Here is a 22705-nt window from a genome sequence, read left to right as displayed (position 1 = left end):
AAAAGTCAGCAGAAGGAAGGAAATAATAAAGATCATGGAGGAAATAAATAAAATAAAGATTAAAAAAATAGAGAAAATAATCAATCAAACCAAAAGCTAGTTTTTTGAAAGAATAAATAAAATCGACAATCCTCTGGCCAAACTCACAAAGAAGAATAAAGAGAGAGCACAAATTTGCAAAATAAGAAAGGAAAATGGAGAAATTACAACAAATAACAGAAATACAGTATATCATATGAGAATATCATGATGAACTACATGGAAAAAAATGGATAACCTAGTGGAGATGGACAAGTTTCTGGAAACATACAGTCCACTAAGACTGAATCAAGAAGAAAGTATCCACTTGAACAAATGGATCACTAGGAATGAAATTGAATTAACAATAAAAAACCTCCCTACAAATAAAAGTCCAGGACTGGACAGCTTCACCGGGGAGTTCTACCACACATACAAAGAAGAACTCATACCAGTCCTTCTCAAACTCTTCCAGAAGATTGAAAAGAAGGAATATTCCCAAACTCATTCTATGAAGCCACTATTACCCTGACACCAAAACCAGGCAAAGACACCACCAAAAAAGAGAATTACAGACCAATATCACTGATGAACACAGATGAAAAAAGTCCTTACCAAAATACTAGTAAATAAAATCCAACAGCACATAAAAAAGATAATATATCATGCTCAAGTGGGGTTCATCTCAGGGACACAAGGGTGGTTCAACATATGAAAATCAATCAATGTAATACTTCACATCAACAAGAGAAAGGACAAAAACCACATGATCATCTCAATAGATGCAGAAAACTTTTGATAAAATTCAACACCAATTTATGATAAAAATTCTCACCAAAGTGGGTATTGAGGGAACAAATCTCAAGATCATAAAAGCTATATATGACAAACCTAGAGCCAGCATAGCACTCAACGGTGAAAACCTCAAAAGATTCCCACTAAATTCTGGGACAAGTCAAGGATGACCACTATCACCACTCCTATTCAACATAGTCTTGGAAGTCCTGGCCACAGCAATCAGGAAAGTAACAGAAGTAAAAGGGGTCTAAATTGGAAAAGAAGAGGTAAAAGTGTCACTATATGCAGATGACACGACAATATATATAGAAAACCCTAAAAGGTCCACACAAAAACTACTAGAGCTGATCGAAGAATTTAGCAAAGTAGCAGGTTACAAGATTAATGTTCAAAAATCAGTTGCATTTCTTTACACAAATGATGAGTCAACAGAAAAAGAAAGTAAAGAAACAATCCCCTTTAAAATAGCACCCAAAGTAATAAAATATCTAGGAATAAATCTAACCACAGACGTGAGAGAATTATACACAGAAAACTATAAACCATTGGTGAAGGAAATTAAAGAAGACTTTAAAAAATGGAAAGGTATCCCATGCCCTTGGATTGCAAGAATCAATATTGTTAAAATGGTCACACTGCCCAAGGCAATCTACAGATTTAATGCAATCCCTACCAAATTATCCTGGACATATTCCATAGAACTAGAACAAATCACAATAAAATTTATATGGAACCATCAAAGACATAGAATTTCCAGGGCATTACTGAAGAAAAAAAGAAAGAGGCTGGAAAAATAACTGTCGCAGACTTGAGACAATACTATAGAGTTACAGTCGTCAAGACAGCATGGTATTAGTACAAAAACAGACATACAGCCAAATGGAACAGAATAGAGAGCCCAGAAATGAGCCCAAATACTTTTGGTCAACTAATATTCAACAAAGGAGGCAAGAATATACAATGGAATAAAGATAGTCTCTTCAGCAAGATAAACATAAGACAAGATACAATAAAACTCCTAGGAGAAAATACAGGCAAAATATCTGACATACATCTCAGAAATCTTCCCCTAGGGCAGTCTACCCAAGCAATAGAAATAAAAGCAAGAATAAACAAATGGGACCTAATGAAACTTACAAGATTCTGCACAGCAAAGGACACCTTAAGTAAAACAAAAAGACAACCTACAGAATGGGAGAACATTTTTGCAAATGAAACTAACAAAGGCTTGATCTCCAGAATATATAAGCAGCTCATATGACTTACTAAGAAACAACCAAATAACCCAATCCAAACATGGGCAGAAGACCAAAACAAGCAATTCTCCAAGGAAGATATACAAATGATCAATGGGCACATGAAAAAATGCTCAATATCACTAATTATCAGAGAAATGCAAATCAAAATTACAATGAGGTATCACCTCAAACCAGTCAGAATGGCCATCATTCAAAAATCCACAAATGACATATGCTAGAGAGGCTGTGGACAAAGGGAAACCTCCGACACTTCTGGTGGGAATGCAGTTTGGTGCAGCCACTGTGGAATAGGTATTGAGTTTCCTCAAAAGACTAGGAATAGAATTGCCATATGACACAGGAATCCCACTCCTGTGCATATATCCTGAAGGAACCCTACTTCAGGATGACAGCTGCACCCCAATATACATAGCAGCACTATTTACAATAGCCAAGACATGGAGATAGCCTAAATGTCCATCAACGGATGACTGGCTAAAGAAGTGGTATATTTATACAATGGAAAACTACTCGGCTATAAAAACTGACAATATAGGGCCATTTGCAGCAACGGGGATGCTCCTGGAGAATGTCATTCTAAGTTAAGTAAGCACCGTAACAAGGAATAAAGAGAAGTTACCTCTAAGTACAGTTATTTTGATTAAAATATAAATACAGAAAGCAAGTCACCCCCACGACTGCTGCCAGGAGGAGCATCTGAATGTAATAGCCCAGCCCAGGCAAAGTAGATTCCGACCTTCTCTCCGTAGAATTTCCTGCAGAAAGACAGAAGGTATTTTCAGAAGACACACATATTCACTCTGTAGCTTCATCCTCATGTTAATTTCTTTTTTCTTTGTTTTTTGGTGGGGCATAATTAGGTTTATTTATTTGTTTTTTAAATGGAGGCATTGGGGATTGAACCCAGTACCTCATGCATGCTAGGCATTCACTCTACCACTGAGTTATACCCTCCTTCCATCATACTAATTTCTGATTCTAAATCAAGGGGGCTTTAAGTTTAAACCTCTGACTAAATTCACACTTAAAACATATGCGTTTTCACAGCAGCCCCCAAATTCTACCGTGAAATAAGAAGTATTTTACGTATCATAGAAATACAGATCACTGGTTCACCTGCTGAAGAGAGATAAATGAGAACAGAGCAAAGGAGGGGACGAGGCCGACTCCGGAGCAGATGCAGGGGATCATCACCACTCACTGGACAGTCTGGCACATTCAACAAATCCCACCAAAGATCATTCTTAACAGGCTTGACACAAGTGGACTTCAACTACTGGCTCAGTCATCTGCGTCTGCCTTATCTCGGGAACTTCCCTGGAGCAAATGCATCGTAAACCACAGATAATAAGGAAATGGCTGATAATGATAACAACTGGGAGTGCAATGTCTCTCTGACAAAATATTTATAAAACTCATGTGGGAATGGGAGAGGGCAGGAGGGATGTGGCTGAGTAAGGAACTGCCCTGTATTCTTTGTATCTAGCACATCGGCTGTTCCTAGGTTTCAAAAACCCTTCAATGTTACTCAGTTAATCTGGAGTAGACGGAACAGGCCAGGGAGGCAAGATTAGAAGAAAGGAGGCAGGGCACGAAGCGGTGCCAGGCTGGTCCTGAAAGGGAGACAGACACAGACAGGCAGACACAGAGGGCTTAGGGATGAGGCGGAACAATGAGGCGGCGGCTCAGGTGTGTTTGCTGCTGCTGCTACTTCCCTCAGCTGGAGCACTGCTGACACAGCAGTGCTGGTTAAAACCTGTGTCTTTCCTCAGCTCTGAGTTCTCTCGGAAGCTTCCGGCTCAGTCTGGAGCTGAGATGAGCTCCGAGGGCTTAGCCTAGGGGGGACTCAGCTCTGAGAACAGCCTGGAGTCCTGAGAAACTTCACGCAGGAACCCCTAGGGCTGGACCAGCGCTCACAGGGCTGCTGTGAGACCAGCTCCATCGTCAGAGACCTGGGCGTGGACCATTCCATGGGGGAAATGGCTGAGCCCGATGCCAAATCAGATAGGAGGGACAAAGTGTGTTCATTCTCATGTGACTGGTCTTTGTGGCCTGGCTCACAGATGGCAGGCTCAGGATGGTGTCTGGCAGAGAAAACCCTGGCAATGGGTTTGAGATGTCTTGGACTCTTTCTTGTTAAGCTTTTTGTAATACATTCTTATCAACTATCCATCCTGAAAATGCCACATTCAAAACTGAAAGAATGTTAGAAGTTGCTTGCTCCAACTGGCCAATGGTAAACACACCCTGCTACAGTTAGAGAGCTGGTCAGGCAGCCTCTGCCTGCATATTTACAATGACGGAGAGTTCATTACTTCCAAAAGTTACATGTCGGCAAGAATGTCAGAAAGAATTTTTGAACCTTAAACAGATGTCTGCCCCTTAGTCCTTGCTGAAAGGCTAGAAATAATGAGGATCCCTTCAAATGTAGTTTTGTCTGATTGTTATCTCTGTCAAAAACACCCCAATTCTTAACATCAATTTTTCAAAATTCAGCTTTGATTTCTTTTTATCAAACTTATACCATACATTCATTAAAGAGTCAAACAGTTCTCGAACACCGATTGTAAAAAGGAGCAGTTCCCAACAACCGCCCCATTTCCTGGTCAGAAGCAACAATGTTCAGCTCCTACTGCTGACTCTTGGAATAAAAACTCCCTATCTCTGACTAATATCCTTGTAACACAGCCTACTGACTTTTTCAGCTTTATGTATCACCTATTTAACTTTCTATTTTGGAAAATGAATATTAAGCTCTCTTTCAAACCACATCTCTTCTACACACCCAAACCTTCATTCTTCCAACCTTTTGATACAAATACATTATAATTTTGATCAGCTCAGTATCCTTGCTTTACATTATTAGGACTCTGTACAGACTGTTCACAGCTGTAGCAAGTTGTCTGCTAGGCTTACTTTTTTATTCCCTACTTTGTTTTTCCTGGAGTTAATAATTGTCTTGGTGGTTCATAGCTTAGATTTCTCTGCGCTTAACAATTCAACCCCATACCTTCTCTTAATGAATAACTTTCTCAATACTTTCCAATTCATTGTCTACAAATTTCATCTCCTTGAATAAATCTCTTCAGATCTCCTTCAACCTGGATTAACGACATGCTAGTCTTGTCACAGAGCTCAAGGGGCCACTAGTGGGAAGCAACAAGGGAATACATGGACCAGGAGAAGGGAACAGATCAACATAATTTCCTTTACAAAACATACTTAAAACAGTGGGAAAATTGTTTTCTTTACAAACACAAACACACACACCAACCCCAAAAGCCCATAAAGAATGATTAAATAGCCATCAAACCCATTGCCCTGCCATCAAATTCTGTATAACATAAAACAAAAATAACAGAAGGAATATATCATATAAATATGAATCTCAAGGGGGATGGGGTACACTCAGTGGCAGAGTGTGTGCTCAGCAAGCATAAGGTCCTAGATTCAATCTTCAGTACCTCCATTAGAAAAAAACATTAGAAACAATAGAAAAATGTATCAATTTTAAATATTTACAAATATATAAACTTCCTCTTTTAAAACTGTTCTACAGGATAATCTGGGTTAATGAGAAAGTGCCTCTTCATGACTGTGATCCTGCTGATAATTGTGGGAGGAAATTAGAGTATGACCACATGAAATAAAACCCCTTATGAAATAATGATCCCGGGTGACAATCATTATTGGCTGCTGTCATCACAAAAAAGAGAGTCAACTGGACATTATGTACCTTATGACAGGAGTACAAAACTTCATATAACAAATATTCTTGCACAGAGTTGAACCTCAATCAGATCAAGCTTTTAGGGGAGGATCAAATCACTTAGCTAAAGCCAATACATAGGATGGAGAAATAAGTCTAACCACAGGGGAGATTGAAATCAACCAAACAGGAAATAGAGAAATCCCTCAGCAATTTCAAGGAAAATGAGAAACAGGAAAATTATAGATTAGAACCCACTTGAGAGATATGCTAGCTGCAATGTGTGAACTTAGTCTGGATCCTGATTTCAACCCCAAAACTGCTTAAAAGTGTATTTTTGTGACAATCAGGGAATTATTTTGTAACCCTAAAAAAAAATGAATATTCCAATTGTATTTGAAAGAGACCTTGTCATTTCACTAATGAAAGGTTAAGCTATGTAGGATTGCCTTCAAAATGATCCCGAAGTGGGCGAGGGGAAGAGGTGGAGATGAAAGATGCAACAACAGTGACTCTGAGTTGATAATTCTGGAGATGGGTGACTGATACAGACAGGCTGGCTGTGCTGTTCTCTCTACTTCTGTACGTGTTTGAATCTTTCCATAAAATGTGAAACAAACAAAAAGACTTCAGTGATTTAAAACCCTCACTTGGAAGGTTAAGCGGTTTGCCCAAGTAGGTGGGCATCTGAATGGGGCACTGAGATTAGGAAGATCAGGCACCTGGCTCCAGGCCGACCTGGGGCTACCTTGACCCTTCTCTTCTCCTCACCATCCACAGCCAGCCCATAACTGCATCCTGTCAGCTCCACTCCCCAAACGCATTCTCCCTGGCTCCCACCATCTCTCATCTGGCCCACTCCAAGAGCCTCCGACCAGGCCTCCCTGCTTCCTGGGTCCCTGCAATTCATTCTCCACATTATCTTTGCAAAATGTGAGAGAAAATTACCTTAGTGCTTAAACTATCATGACTGCTTCTCACTGCACTTAGAGTCTACACTACTTTCCGTGCTCCTGATGCCCTTCTAAACCTCGCGTCTCATCACTCTCACCAGCGCTGGCTCCAGGATCTCCTCAAACTTGCTGAGCACATTTGTGCCTCGGGGCAATGGACAAGCTGCCTCTATTCCTGGGGTGACTTATCCCAGATCCTCAAAGTCCAGCCTCCTTATCACCATCTCAGCTCACATGTAACCTACTCAAAGATAGCTTTCTTGACTCACTTCCCCCCAAGTCTCCCATCTCAACACTGTATTATTTCCTTCATTTCAATCTGAAATTGTTTCCTTATTAGCCCGATTATTTTTGTTTGCTCAGTTGTCCTTGGCCTCCCTCCTCCCAGCAGCCTTGCACAAATAGCATAAGCTCCCGGGGAGCAGCCGGCGCTGATGCTCTGAGAATACACATGCTGAGCGCGACATTACAGTCACGTGGTGTAGTGAAACGGTGTTGAACAGCAGATACAGCTAAGCAGTGAGAATACTTCTCTTATTTTATAATTTAAGTGAAACCTAACATTTACTCCTGTTTAATGAAGAATTTGGTAGGTCTTTGTTCCCAGTTCCTGAACAGCAACCCCTAAAGCCTTGAAATTTCCCAAGATAGGGGTGTCTTTACTATTCATGGTGGACCCTTGGATGGCTTGTGTTCATGAGATGACTCAGGATGGGGACTGGCCAGCCAGAGACACCAACCATGTGATTAGAGGAGTGGGGCTTTGAGCTTTGTGACAAGTGACTGACCATCAGGAGAGGTAGGGGCTCAAATGTTAGGGCTTTGACTTACAGTTAGTGTTTGGGGTAGCCATGTCAGTAGTGACCCAATAAATCATGTCTTTGTAATAAAGCCTCCAGTAACAACTTGGGGCAACAAAGCTCAGAGCTCCTGTGAGCTTCCTGGTTGGTAACACTCTTGGAGGACTGTCACACTCAGAAGCCATGAGGGCAACCCTGAGCCCTTCCCACTGGAGTGCTCTCCACAACAGCTCACCTGATGAGATCTAAGGGCTGCTTCTTGTCTATGCTTCGAGGAGGAGCACATTCCCTGTACAGAAGGCCCTGTTCGCTGGGGCAGCTGAGGTCCTCTGATGGAGGCTGAAGTTGCACTGGGAAGCAGAAGCAAACAGGTGAGTGTCACTGTCACCACATGTTCACATGTTCTGCTAATAAAATGTGGTGCTAACACTTTGTGGTCATTTGTAAATAAGGGGCCCTCCTTTGCCAGAAGGGATGGAGGTACCATATAATTTTTCATAATTCTCACCGAGGATTAATACTAACCCCTTGAGGGTCATTTGCAAACGTGGCTGGAAAGGAACACTTGGATGTTACAGTCCTGGGACCACCGTGGGTACCGGGTGAGGGCTTTGCAGATGCTTAATGTCCTACAACCGGGCCAGTCTTCCACAGCAAAAAAAACTAGGCCACCCAAGTGCCCAAACTGCTTCAGTGGAGGCAGCAGCCCCCTCCTTGGACACCCAGAGGAACCTGGACTCTGGATGTTTAGGGGCAGGGTCAATTCTAAAACCCAGGCTATTTTGTCCCCACAATTCAGTAGTTATTCGGTGACAGCACATGGAATATAAACAATAAAGAAACTTGACATGATGTTATATATTTAGCTTACTCAAGAAACAAAATTTAAATCCAGTCATTCTCCTTCCCACCTGACCTACTTTCCTTTCTCCTGTACTAGAACCAGATTATTACCCACACAGCCTTAGCATGTGTCCTGACTCCACTTACCTCCCTCCCAAACACCACATGAGATGATTCCTCAGCCTGGATGTGGAACCAGCATTTACAACAGGCTTTAGTGGAAAAGAAATGGTTGTGTGCAGATGCCAACTAAACACTGTAGAATCCTGGTGTCCCACATTAGTAATCATGACAGCTGTTTGCAAGTGTCCCCAAAGTTCATTTCAGACTCTCACTGCTAATTTTGCTGGGATATAAATATAAAACATGTGGACTGCTGGGCTGGACTGCTATGCTGAGTCTCTGATCCAGGAAGCTCAGTGTCTGCTCCCTGCAACCAGCTCCCTGTTCTGTTCATGCATGTGCATCAAGCAGCTGTTTAGTGTCCATTTTAATATCTTAGACAGTGCATTTCAGTATGGTCTTCATCCACAAATACGTGTACCACACAGTAGTAATGATCAATCTCAGTCTTTGTTTTCTTTTGTCTTAGAGAGTCAGATAAACCGATAGCAAGGTAACAAAGTCATAGAGCGCTATAATATAGTATTTCCTTTATCTCAATGACAGGATTTATTTAAAGAGCTTAGATATAACATCTTTGCATTTATGGTATCATTTAGCGTCTGAAGCTCTTACATTTTACAAACTTCATTTCATGTGAGATGTTGTCAGTTAGAGAAGTGCTTCTGAATTTGAGGGGTTGCTGTCATCTCAGATGGAGTCCCTAAAAAATGTCAAAACTCTGCAGTATTGTCATCATGACAAGAACTCAGACAGATGAAATTTGGAAAGCCATGTGATTTACTAGTGCACAGATAGAAAATGGTATTTCAGAGGGAAAAAGCCTGAATTACAGAAAATGATAAATGAAATTGTCTAACATGCATTTCCCTTACAAAGAACTAATACTTCTTTGGTTGATAATAACATCTGTCAGTAATTATGAAAAGAGCTGGCAGATGCATAGTACTTACTATTAGCCAGGGCTGTTCTAAAATTCAAGCAGATTCATTAATCCCCATAGCATCTCTACGAGGTGGGTACTATTATTATCCCCATTTTATTGATGAGGAACTTGATAAACACAGAGGCTAAATGACTTTTACAAGGTAGACAGCGAGAAACCAGCACAAGTGTTCCAGCCTGAGTCTACGCTCTTGGCCACTTCTAACTTTTTTTTTTTTTGGTGGCAGGGAGATAATAAGTTAATTCTGGTGGGGGGTGGGGAGGTAATTAGGGTTATTTGTCTATTTTAGAGGTGGTGTTGGGGGCTGAACCCAGGACTTTATGCGTGCTAAGCATGCGCCCCATCACTTGAGCTGTACCCTCACCTCTCGAGTCTATGCTCTTAGCTGCTAATCCACACTGCCCCACATGGTAACTCTGGGGGAACTACAGTTCATTCATTCACTCACTTGTTAAACTCAGCCTTCCTGGTGCCTGGGATTCAGCAGTGAACAAGACAACATGTTTCCTGCCCTAAATGGGCTTGTCGACTCCTGACATATTATCTTCATTTTACCCAGGAAGAAACAAGGTCAAGAAGACTCACCTTTTCCTGTTAACACCGGAGGATACATGAAGTGCTTTATTTCATTTCTGCCATTTGACTTACACCATGGGAAGGGAAAGCTGCCTTGCAGATCCCGGAGCTCACAAGCCTGTTAATCCTGAATTTTTTTTTAAAACTGTCCCTTACTTGATACTTGATTTGAGAAAGGATGAAGTAAACCTAAATAGATTCTAAGAGAGCGTGTGGTTTATACAGGGTAAATAACCAGCCACTGTTTACTATCCTAACAGGAATCTGTAGGCATATTTCTTTTCTTTCTCTTTTTTCCTTTTTATGGGCAGCTTTTAAAAACCAAACCAAACCAACAAAACCAAATCACTTATAATTCAACAGCAGGTTCTAAATCACCCCCAAGACAGCAGCTAAACTCGGTTTAGACTTACAGTGCGGCTCCTGGTGGTTGGATTGATGAATGTATCTCTATCCTGAATATAAAAGTCGTTCACGCAGCTCTTCTCAAATAGGGCAATGAAAAACTCTTGTTCCGGTTGTTGATACTTTCATCCACTTGGAGGACTTTCATAAAACAGCTGAAGGTATCAAAGGCTGAGGACAGGTTTTTCAGATGATTGGGATTCAGAGGCAATTTTATGTACAGTATCTCAGCGTATGTACAGAGCACATCCCACAGGGTGTGTATTTTTGCAAATACAAGCTTGTCATCCAAAACCTATATTGGGAGAATGAAAACACAAACCAGGAAACTATTTTCACATTTTTAGTACACAGATTTTTCTTACATTGCTGGTAGTTAAAGCACTTGTGCAAACACACACAGATACGACACTGGTAAAAGTGAAGATATAATAAAAATAGATTTGCAAACCATCATACATTTTTTGCCTTAAAGTTAATTTCTTTGTTGAAATTACTGAAAAGTTATTTAAAATCCTTACAATTCATTCATAAAATAACCAATGTTTTAGATGAAGAAAAGAAAACTTGTTAACTTTCAGTCCAAATTAGTAACTAAAAATAGAAACACGAAAATATTCTTTGCAGGGGCATTGTAATGACAATTTTTTAAATTTCTTAAACCTAGGTCTATTTACATATCTGTTCAATATAATGTTAAACAGCCATTAAAAGGGATTTAAAAGAATTATATTTATTGATATGGAATATATAATAAAAGGAAAAAGAAAAAAATGTGAAATAATAATTTTCATTTTTGGAAGAGAAAAAATCTACATTTCAACAAAAAAAAATGTTTAGAAGGATTTTAAGATTCTTTATGTATAACTAAGGTACAGATGATTTTTAATTCCACTGTTTTTAATTCCACTGGATTTTAATTCCAATGTTCTTTCATTTTCAATTTTGGGAGGAAATTTTTATAATAAAAAAACCTTAAAATTGTTCTTGCATAAATACTTTAATAGATATATTTATGACTATATTCTCTGGCTATTAAAAAAAGATCTCCTAGCTTTGGATCTGAAACATACATTCCATAATACAGATTCTGACTGACTCGCCTCCCAGTCCAGAGTGAAGGCACGGCTAGGGTGACATGTTTCAAATATCATTCCAGGGAACATACAGGCTCCCAGCCAACGGCTGCAAAGGGACTGACACTGATCTGCTTGCTCTCAGCTGCAGGCCATCACAGATGAGTTTAGATTCATAGGCTCAAGTTTTCTCTGTCAAAAGAAATCAGAAAATTTTAGGCTTTTACTTTCACCAAGGGAACAAGAAGTTGTTTGATTTTCTTTTATAAAAAAAAAAAAAAACAAACCAATTTGAACCTGAAGAAAAGACATTTGCTCAAAATACCACAGTAGCAATGAAGGTGCTCTGGCTGGCAGGGACTTGTTGGATTACTGTGAGTGCTGGACTCCTCACATGGAATTCCCTTGGCACTCCAGAAGGCCTGTGGTTGTCCCCATGGGTTTGTGGCCATATGTGGTGCACAAAAGTCTCTGGCTTTGCCACAATTTCAAAGCCTTTTTTGGCTTATGAAAGGCTTTGCACTCAAATGGAGTTTTCTTGAGTCCACTCACTGATGTCATTCACCAGAGTTATAGTCCAGATCTGACATTCTAGACTCTTAAAATCTTGCAGACATTCAAATGGTTCAGGTTTGGATGTGTATTCACCTCTGTAGGCCTGGACCAAATTCGATAAAGCCACCCGGACAAGTTCAGAAAAATGCAAAGACATTTTTCTTTCTGCAAGACTGAAATGTCTGTGAAGCTATAAAAACTTCTGCATCTACAAAAATAGGGAACCAACTCATCAATAACATATCTATCCATAATGCATGGACATTTGAAAAAATACTGTATTTACTCCTATTAAATTCTATCTGGCTTTTGCCAAATTGTGTCCTAAACTGTAAGGAAAGTATATAAATGTAGAGAATTTTTGACCTTTTAAGAGAAAAAGGAACCCTCCTACTCGGTTGGTGGGAATGTAAATGTTGCAGCCACCATGGAGGACAGTATAGAGTTTCCTTAAAAAACTGAAAATATACTTCCGTGTGATCCAGCAATCCCATTCATGGGTATATGTCTGGAGAAAAATATAATTCAAAAAGACACATGCACCCCAGTGTTCACAGCAGCACTATTTACAATAGCCAACACACTGAAACAACCCAAATGTTCACTGGCAGATGACTGGATAAAGAAGTTGTGGTATATTATATATATATGTATATTTACATATATACACACATATACACACACATATATACACATGAACACACACACACAATGGAATACTGCTCAGCCATTAAAAAATTAAATAATGTCTTTTGCAATAACATGGATGGACCTACAGGGTATTATGCTAAGTGAAATAAGTCAGAGAAAGAAAAACAAATATTCTATGTACTAACTTATATGTATATCTAAAAAATAAAACAAATTAATTACTATAATAAAACAGAAATAGACTCACAGGTACACAGAACAGACTGGTGTTTACCAATGGGGAGAAGGAGGAGAGGGAGGCAGGAAGGGGGTAAGGGATTGAGAAGTAAAAAGTACTATGTATAAAATGGATAGGTTATAGGGCTGTATCATACAGCACAGGGAAATATAGCCATTATTTTATGGTGACATTAAATGGAATATAATATATAAAGATGTTGAGCCTCTGTGTTGTACACCTGAAAATAATATGATGGAAATCAACTACTCAATTATAAAATATTTAATCAAAGTTTTTTTCATATTATTTGCAATAAGTTAGAAGCCAGCACTGTCAATAGAAACATAGTGCAAGTCACAATTTTCCAGTAATCCCATTTAGACAATAAAAAGGAACAAGTGTACTTAATTCCAGGAATAATTATATTTATCCCAAAATATCCAATATACTATCATTTCAAAAGTGTGATTAACACTTTTAAAACTTATTAATAAATATTTTACATTATTTTTGTTGTACAAAGTCTTGAAAATCTATTATGTATTTTCCACTTATACAACATCTCATTTCACAATAGCCACATGTGGCTGGTGGCTACCATACTAGACAGAGCAGATTACACCATTCACACTTCTCATAAATTACCTGCTCTTACTTATTTAAAAAACTTGCAGAAAAGGCTTTAGATATTCCCTATATCTAACAAAGCAACCTTGACGGGTGAGGAATATCTTCATTATAAAGTGAAAAATAAAGGTAAGAGAGCCATGGTTACATGTAAGTTAATGTAACAATTCCTTCTTAATTCATTCAGGACTTTACAATCTTTCTTCATATTCCAAGGATTCACTGTCACTGTGCAATGTTTTTCACTATAATCATCTTTGGAATTGAGAGGCTTCTGATGACCCTGCTTTGTGCATCTGTACATAAAAGAAAATAACAAAACAGAGAAAAAGACCTTATTAAAGATAATTTAGGGGGTATAGCTCAAGTGAAAGATCATATTCTTAGCATGCACAAGGGCCTGGGTTCAATCCCCAGAACTTCTTATAAAAATAAAATAAATAAAAACCTAATTACCACACCCTGCAAAAAATTAATTAATTATTTTAATTAAAATTTAACAAAAGATAATTTAGTGAAGACTTATCAGGCTACAAGAGCTACAATGAATGCCCCTCCCCCATTAATTTAGAAGAAGTTTCACAATATTTCCCAACATAAAGGCTAAAATATAATTTGGAACACTTCCTGATGGTCAGCATTATTTTAACAAAAATGTAGATAATTACTTCCCTGGTGTCAAAGCTCTGTCAGAGATGGGCACAGAAAATTTAGTAAAAATTATTTTGCAACTACCTTTGAAAGAAATGCTGAGAAATGATCTTTTCTGTTGGAAATTAGCCTGCTTTTATATTCTGCAGTAGGCATACGTGTTTACAAACCAGGCAGGAACTGGATCATATTTTACACATACTTTAGAAACTGATTTGAATTTTGCTCTCTACCTGCAAGGCTATTTCTTAGGTAATAACATAAGCTGGCCACTATACTAAATTTTGTTTCCCTGTTTGCTTAATCCTCACAACAACTCTGTAAGCTGCTATTATTACCCCCATATAACAGATAAAGAGCTTGAGGCAGAAAATAATTTGGGTAACTTGGTAAATGGTGGAGCTGGGTAATATCGCAGCCAGTCTGACACTCAAGTCCATTCTTCTCACCGATGTCTGATACTGCTGCCTACATTCAGCAATGACCGCTGATTTCATATTTAAGTGTGTAATTTCTAAAAGTGCAAAGCTATATTAGTACTGCTGTGTAAATTATTCTTTTGAGATGTGATTGCCAAAAAAACAAAAACAAATAAAATCAGGGTGCCACTGAGGGGAGGGCGAACTGCATATGGATGGACACAAGGGGACTTTTTGAGGACACAGTTGCACAACTCTAGAAATAGCTAAAATGGCTGACTTGTACAATTATAATATGTGAATTGTATGGCCTGTAAATTACACCTTAATACAGCTATTAAATTAAGAAACTGAGATACCAAATTAAGACTAAAACACATATATATATCACACATAGTACAACAGGCAAATATCATTATTTACTGCACCATTTTCCTTCATGCAGCTTCCTTTCCTCACCTGTTCCTGAAAGGATGATTCATTTTTAAAATAGCCTTTTAATTTATTCAGCAAATAATTTTTGACGGCCTACTATGTACCCAGGACTACTCTAGGCACTTGGAATATATCAATAAACAAAACAAAAGTCCTGTCCTCACGGAGCTTGGTTGGAGTCTAGCTGGGGTGGGGGGTGGAGATGACAATTCACACAACAGAGCAGCAGAGGAGGTGGCATGCTAGGAAAGAGGAACCATGGAAAAAAGTAAAAAGGGCAAAGTAAAGAGAGTTGAGGGTATAGGATGAGGGTGATGTTGTATTAAATACCAGAGCAGGGCACACTGTGAACTGAGGTTAGAATTAAGACTAGGAGGTGAGAAGTCCCAGGTGGACGGAATAACCATCACCAAGGCCAGCGTGACCTCGCATGTTCCAGAATGGGGGCACAGCTGGAGCTGCGGAGAAGGGTCAGTGCAGATCCTGTATGGCCTTGGAGGACATTGTAAGGACTGTGGCTTTTACCCGGAGTGAAATGGGGAGGCACTGCAGAAGGACGACACAATCTAACTTAGGTTTTCAAGGCTCACTTGACTGCCGGGTGAGAATAGTGCAAACGGGTCAGAGATGAAAGGTGGGAAGCTACTGAGAAGGGCTATGGAGGAGGAGAGGACAGTGGCTCAGGGAAGGGAAGCAGCAGTGGAGGCAGGAGCCATGGTGAGAAGTGGCTGGGTTCTGGATATGTTTTAAAGGCAGTGTTAAACCAGATCTATTGACAGAATTCATGTGGTATGTCAGTGAAAGTCAAAATAACTCCAAGTTTTTTGACCCAAGCAGCTGGAAGGATTAAGTTTCCACTAACTGAATGGGGGAGGCTTCATAAAGAACCAGTTTGGGTGGTAGGAGGACCAAGAGCTCAGTTTTTACACACGTTGGTTTTAAGATATCAGAGTTCCAAGTGAAGATGTCAAATCAGCAGAATATTATAAGAGTCCAGAGTTGGAGAGAAAAAGTCTAACGGGAGACAGAACTGTGGGAATCATGGGTCACACAGGTGGTACAGGAAGCCATGAAACCCAGGTACTCAAACATTAAGATAACCTTGCATTAACCATAGAAGTTATCCTTGAGGGCCTGCCTACTAGGTGTGGATATCAGTCCTATTTCCCGACCACTCGAGTTTTAAAAAGGAACTTAGAAATGAATTCGTGCAAGACACTGCCTCCAGTGGGTGGGATCAGAGCTGGAGTCGGAGAATGGGATGGTGCACACTACTCCCTACGGCAGATTGTGTGTGTGTGTGTGTGTGTGTGTGTGTGTACGCATGTTTGTGTGAGCAGGGGGATGAGTTACACCTGTCATAAGAAAAAGAGCTAGAAATTCTAGAAGCCGAAAGATGAAAGAACATCCAGATCTGGTAGAGGGAACAGGGGAAACACTGTGTACTGTAATACATATCCCCATAATGCCATTTCCCACCATCCTTTCATCAGGAACACAGTTGGAAACTGGGGAATTATGTAGATACGTGTGAAGTACACAAACTTTCTGACTATGTAACACTAAATATCTACATATGTAGCAAGTTAATGATATTTATATCTGCTTCAAGTTTAATAACAAGTTCACAACAGAGGGAAAATAAAATATTGAGGACTGGTAGAATTATCCTAGAAGGCCTTTCAATGCTCAGAATGGAAGCAAAAGCGGCTTCACCCCACAAAGAATGTCATTATGAGTCAAGAATGTTTATATTTGCTTAAGAAATTGAGAGTTACAACTTCCTGCTTTAAAGAGTTAACTTTAAGACAGATACCATACTATAAGCAACATCTATACTGGTGCTTTCTTAAAGCTATTTTTAGTTCCTGCTTGTTCTGATGTACTCCAGAAACTCTGCAAAGAAAACCTTCTATTCAAAGGCTTAAAGGAATAAAAAAAGAAATAACACTGCATTCTTTTAAGTGTTCTCTGTACTGAAAGTCATTTGCAAATGCAGCACCCTGCCACATATCTACATTTTTAACGATAAAGACTTTTGTGCAATTTTTCAATTGCTATGTGACTTTGCATCAGTCTCTCACTCAGAAGCAGAATGGAGTACCAGAAAATGACACATCATGTCTAAAACTACAGATGTGGAATATGAACTTACACCAGGAAACAGCTAAGTGGGAGGGTAAGGTTTACCTTTTAAGTTACCGTAAGTGCAGTTACACCTTCTCCCTGCTTCCCCTGTGAAGTGAAGAACTAGTCTTTTCCAGAAAAGCTCTCATTCTGAGTATTGTTTTCTTTAAAATATTTGGAGATTCTTTTTTAAGGTTCTTTCACTTTTAAGTCTTTCCCCAACTCTACATCCCATAACAAGTGTTAAAATTATCCAATAGCCTATTGTTACAGAACATACTCTACAAAAGCTGAGGTTTCCCAGGGCTTGGATCCCACAACTCTGCTACCAGATAATCCTAAAGCCTTCCTTCCATAACTGACTCTTCTGCCAATTCCCAGCTGAGGGCAAATTTGGCTTCTCAGCACAGTTAACTTTCTAACTCTGCCTACGAACACTCTACTGCCAGTAAGGGAAATCTAAGGGAGCCAACAAAGCCCCTAGTGAGGGTTGCCTCCTTGAAACAATCAAGAGGCCATCACCAAGCAAATATTTAAACCTACTGCAAAACTTCTGAAGACATCTTACAAACAATATAGTTTATATAGATTCATACTACTTGCTCTGGAATAGTGATTTCTAATGGAGGGAACAAAGGACCACATGACCCAAGCAATTATTTAAAACTGCACATAACTATCCCTCCTCACGTGAGGATTCAGGCAAGCCTGTCTTATAGGTCTAGGTGTAACAGAATGGCAGCACCTCTAGCAGTAGGGTGAAAAGCAGCGAGGTAGACTTTTAGTGAAAGAGAGTGATGTAATAGGACCCACCGCCCACTTACCTCCCACCACAGGACAATCATCTCAGATCGAGAACAAACACTTTGGGAAACAGAGGTTGTTTACGTTTTTATGGTTTTCTGGTGGAAATAATGCCCTGAGTCACGTGAAGTTGTGGCTGCAAAATTGAACAGGAGACCAGACATTTTCACATTCAGGACACAAATAATCAGCCCCCGAGTGGTCACCATATCTGCTCTCCCCTTTGCCTGTTCACCCCAAAAGCTGCAGGACTCTCCTGCTTGCAGTGACACCCACCATTTCTCACAAATTCCTGCCAAGTTCACGTCAGCAGCTGGTGGTGTCAAAGTCACCATTTGTACTGCTCTGAAGTCTCTCCATTACTTTATATCCTTCTATTTTCTCTGTTGTCTTCCTAGCTACACTTGCATTCAGATGCTGGTTAACGCACTAACATTGACTCTGTAATCAGTCCAGGATATAGGAAGCAGAGATTCAACTGTAACCAGTCCCAGAATACTTGTCATGCCACTCTAGTGTCCCAACAAAATACTCTGGCATCCCTCATCTCACCCAAAGAACCACCGCATTACTTAGAGGTTGTAAAAGTAGAGGGTTTCTCTACTGGGAAACATTGGCTTGTGGTAGAGTCTTGAATTCAGTTTTTGCAACTAGTTACAGGCAAAAAGACATGGCCCGCAAATTTTCTTCAAGCGTTTGGAATTTAAACTTTTATTAGATACAGAGCCGGCGGACTAACCGTAATCTATGAACATATGGTCATATTATAAAATAATGTCCATGTCTGCCTTACAGCCATGTAAGAACTTGAATTACACCTGCATCCTGTAGGCCTTTAGAATTGGATGTGAAGCATCCTGCGTTAAAAACCTCCTATCCAGTCACAGAACACCTTAAAGACAACATCACATTAATGCCACTGAATACATTAGTATAGAACTTGTATGGTTAAGTTACATCTCCAATTTCCCAGAGCTGGAAAGCAGATGCCTAGAAAGGCTGGAAAAGCCCAACTACCAAAACAGCTCAAAAGTTGAAGCAGACTCCTGCACCTCCCAGGGCGGAAGGCGGAGGGTGGAGGGGGCATTGCCAAACACACTGTCCTCCCCCAGGACGTGGCATGTGGGGAAGCAGGCAGGAGTGGGTGGCTGGGACTCAGATGTGGAGAGGTGATGAAAGCAGGAGTGGAACTGCTCTGGTCCTAGAACAACAGAGCTGTAAAAAGCTCGGCTTCAGTTCAACCCGCTTCCTCTCCCACTTCCCCTCCCACCTACGTGACAAACAGAGCACAGTCAGGCACTTTCTGCCCATGACGGTGACTACTAGCAGGAAAGGGACCAGGATAAAAGCATGTCCTACAAAAGATCAGTCTGATTTTAAAGACTGTGTTATAATCAATGAACAGCAGTGTCAGAGTGGGACACTTTTGAGGCGCTCAAATAGGGAGGAAGAGGTTGAGGATCCATTTCCAGCACTTCCATGTCTTTTATCACTCCTATTTCTGACCTTTCCTTTGCCACGTTTTGTAACACTGCCATCACTGGCAGGTAAAGGGGCAGCAATGAGACTTGGCCGTTTGGCTGATGGGGCTACATTTCCCAGCACTGGAATGAAAAGGAACTGGAAGAGGAGCAGCTGGAAGATGTGAACCGCGGTCCTGGCCTGTGCCAAACACTAACCAGGTGACCCTGGGTTAGGCTGTTAGTCTCTCTGGGCTTCCGGCTGTTTACTTATAAAAGAAGGTTCTGTCATTGCACAAATATATCCAATATGAAATGTAACATGAAAGTCAAACATAATGACATCTCACCTGCTTGCCTCAGGGAACTGTACAAGCACTGAACACTATGTGAATGTAAACACAGAGTTAAGAAAACTGTTGAGGTAAAGCGCTAAACTGAACATGGAGATAAAGTTTTATGGATTTTCTTGGCTTTCTTTTTTAATTGCAACACTGAATTAATAGTTATTAGCTATACTCCACACCACCACCCCTGCGAATAAATAAAGTAGGTTAGCACTGCCTGGATGCCTGCTATTGCCCGATGCTAAGCAGGGTGAGGGTATAAAGGAGGCTGAACAAGGGAGTCTTCTCCAGTTACCAGCTAAGTGAGGAGACACATTGGAAATCAACCGGCAATGGTACCAAGTCAGTACTCAAAGCCTAGATTACAGGCTACCGATCATGAACAGTGCAGAAATACAAAGAGGAGCTAGAAGTATTTGGAGTAAATAGGGAAGACTCAATGAAGGGGATGGGGCTCCAACTAGTTCTCAGGGCAATTCTAAGCTGTTTTAACTGAGGACTGGATAGGAAAAAGCTGGTGACTCCTGGTTTTTAATAAGGCACAGGTTACCCTAGGAGGCTAAGTCACATAATGATTGGAACACATAAGGTAAAGCCAAAGTGATTAAGTGTCAAGACTACCTGGCTGAGATCTGGTTATGGTAAGTCTTTGACTTGACTCTAGATGTTGGAGGGTCAAAACTGAAGGTTGACTGAAAGGGGGGAGAGAATATCCAAGAATTCAACAGAAGGAAAAATTCATGTATCAGGGATGAACGCTCTTCATCAGAGTATCAGCAATCAGAATAGACATTTGAAACCAAAAACATACAGTTCCAGAAGCCAAGAATATGTGGAGGGTGGTGAGAGAAATATAAATCAAAGACCATTCCAAGCCTTTGGGTATTCAAGACCAGAAGAATGATTATGCCACTGAATAAATGGATACGCTGCAAGAAAAATGATTATGAAATCAGCTTTAGACATGTTGAATCTGACATATGATCTAAGAGTAGGTGTTCTCTAAGAAGCTCAAAATTCAAAACTGAAGCACAGATCTAGAGTACAGGCTTAAGCTGCAGATGGACAAGACTTGATAAATCTCCTAAAAGAAAACATAGGCAAAACATTATCTGACATAAATCTTAGCAACGTTCTCCTAGGGCAATCTACCCAGGCAATGGAAATAAGAGAAAAAAACAAACAAATGGGACGTAATTAAACTTATAATTTCCTTCACAGCAAAGGCAACCATAAGTAAAAGAAAACATAAACCTACGAATGGGAGAAAATATTTGCAAATGATACGACTAACAAAGGCTTAATTTTCAGAATATATAAACAGCTCATACAACTTAACAACAACAACAACAACAACAAAACTCAATCCAAAAATAGGCAGAAGACCTAAACAAGCATTTCTGCAATGAAGACACAAATGTCCAATAGATACATGAAAAAATGCTCAGTATCACTAATAAACTGAGAAATGCAAATCAAAACTACAATGAGGTATCAGCCCACACCAGTCAGAATGGCCATCACTCAGAATTTCATGAATGATAAATGCTAGAGAGGCAGAAGAGTGTAGGGTACCCTCTTACACTGCTGGTGGGAATCCAGTTTGGTGTACTCATTATGGAAAGCATGGAAATCCCTCAAAAAACTAAAAGTAGACTTACCCTATGACCCAGCAATCCCACTTCTGGGTATATAACTGGAAGGAACTCCAATGTGAAAAGATACCTGCACCCCAGTATTCATAGCACCACTGTATACAATAGCTGAGACATGGAGGCAAGCTAAATGTAGCAACAGATGACTGGATAAAGAAGTTGTGGTATATTTATATACTGGAATACTACTCTACCATGAAAAGGACAAAATAAAACCATTTGCAGCAACATGGATGGATCTAGAGATCGTCATTCTAAGTGAAAGCAGCCAGAAACAGAAAAATACCAAATGATACCACTCAGATGTGCAATCTAAAAAAAGAGAGAAAAAGACACTGTGAACACATTTACAAAACAGAAACAGACTTGCAGACTTAGTAAACAATCTTAAGGTTACCAGGGAAAGGGGATGGGAAGGGATAAATCTGGGAGATTTACAAATTTTAGCCACTATATATAAAAATAGATTTTAAATAAAGTTTCTTCTGTATAGCACAGAAACCTATGTTCATTATCCAGCAATAACCTATAATGAAAAAGCCGATACAGCCACCAACTGAGGAAGCAAGAAAGGAGTTAGTTATGCTGGGCTAGAGCCCTCTTCTAAAATCCTTCTCAGCCACTGAGGCTGCCCCGAGTAACCTGAACCCTCCTCCCAGGGACAGGCTGAAATGATATATGTCCTGCAAACCTGAGGCAGCAGAGGCCGTATCCAGGTCTGGCCCTGGGGGAGATGGGAGCAAGTCCACCTGCTCCCCCTGGGGCAGCACCCCTCCCCGCAGACCCCGCCTCCTGACTGCACCGCTCCTGCCTCTCAGGAACCCACTGACTTGAAAACAAGTGGTCCACGAACCTGGGGCAGCGGCAGGGAGATGGGCAGCGACCTGGCAAACTGGTCGATTTGCCCCCATCTCCCCCACGGCCTGTCCAGGGTTCGGCCTCTGCTGCTCCAGGCACGGTCCCCAGGTCAGCCTGCTCCCGGGAGGAGGGCGCGGTGTGGTCGAAGGCAGTGGCTGGTTATGGGGTCCGCCCATGTGTGCCTGTGGATTTGCTTCAAACTCCCCAGCACATGGCCTGAGCTTGGCCTCTGCTGCCCCAGGTTCGTGGAACTCAGGTTACAGGTCAGCCTGCTCCTGGAAGTCGGGTGCTGTGCTGTCAGGGAATGGCGGCGGCTGCGATGGCTGGATTGGGGCTGCCTTGTGAGAGCGCAGGGGTTGCAACCACTTCCCGCTGCTGCTGCAGCCATCC

The 22705-nt window shown here is 40.6% G+C and overlaps 1 long non-coding RNA gene across 2 annotated transcripts in view; it reads right to left on the bottom strand.

Moving 5' to 3' along the window:
• Positions 1 to 10801, bottom strand: part of LOC135320653 (uncharacterized) — a 39913-nt gene extending 29112 nt beyond the window's left edge. Inside the window, exons 1-3 of one of the 2 annotated variants that reach the window (XR_010379909.1) lie at positions 10439 to 10801; positions 7773 to 7887; positions 2745 to 2830 (exon numbers count right to left, since the gene is read on the bottom strand). This is a non-coding gene — a long non-coding RNA (uncharacterized LOC135320653). Of the gene's footprint in view, positions 1 to 2730; positions 2831 to 7772; positions 7888 to 10438 lie in introns of both variants that reach the window. The other variant, XR_010379908.1, reaches the window with a different exon arrangement.
• Positions 10802 to 22705: the final 11904 nt, after the last annotated feature.

Source organism: Camelus dromedarius, unplaced genomic scaffold (assembly GCF_036321535.1).
Source record: "Camelus dromedarius isolate mCamDro1 unplaced genomic scaffold, mCamDro1.pat HAP1_SCAFFOLD_37, whole genome shotgun sequence".
Lineage (NCBI taxonomy): Eukaryota > Metazoa > Chordata > Mammalia > Artiodactyla > Camelidae > Camelus > Camelus dromedarius.
This window is presented reverse-complemented; position numbering and strand designations above follow the sequence as displayed.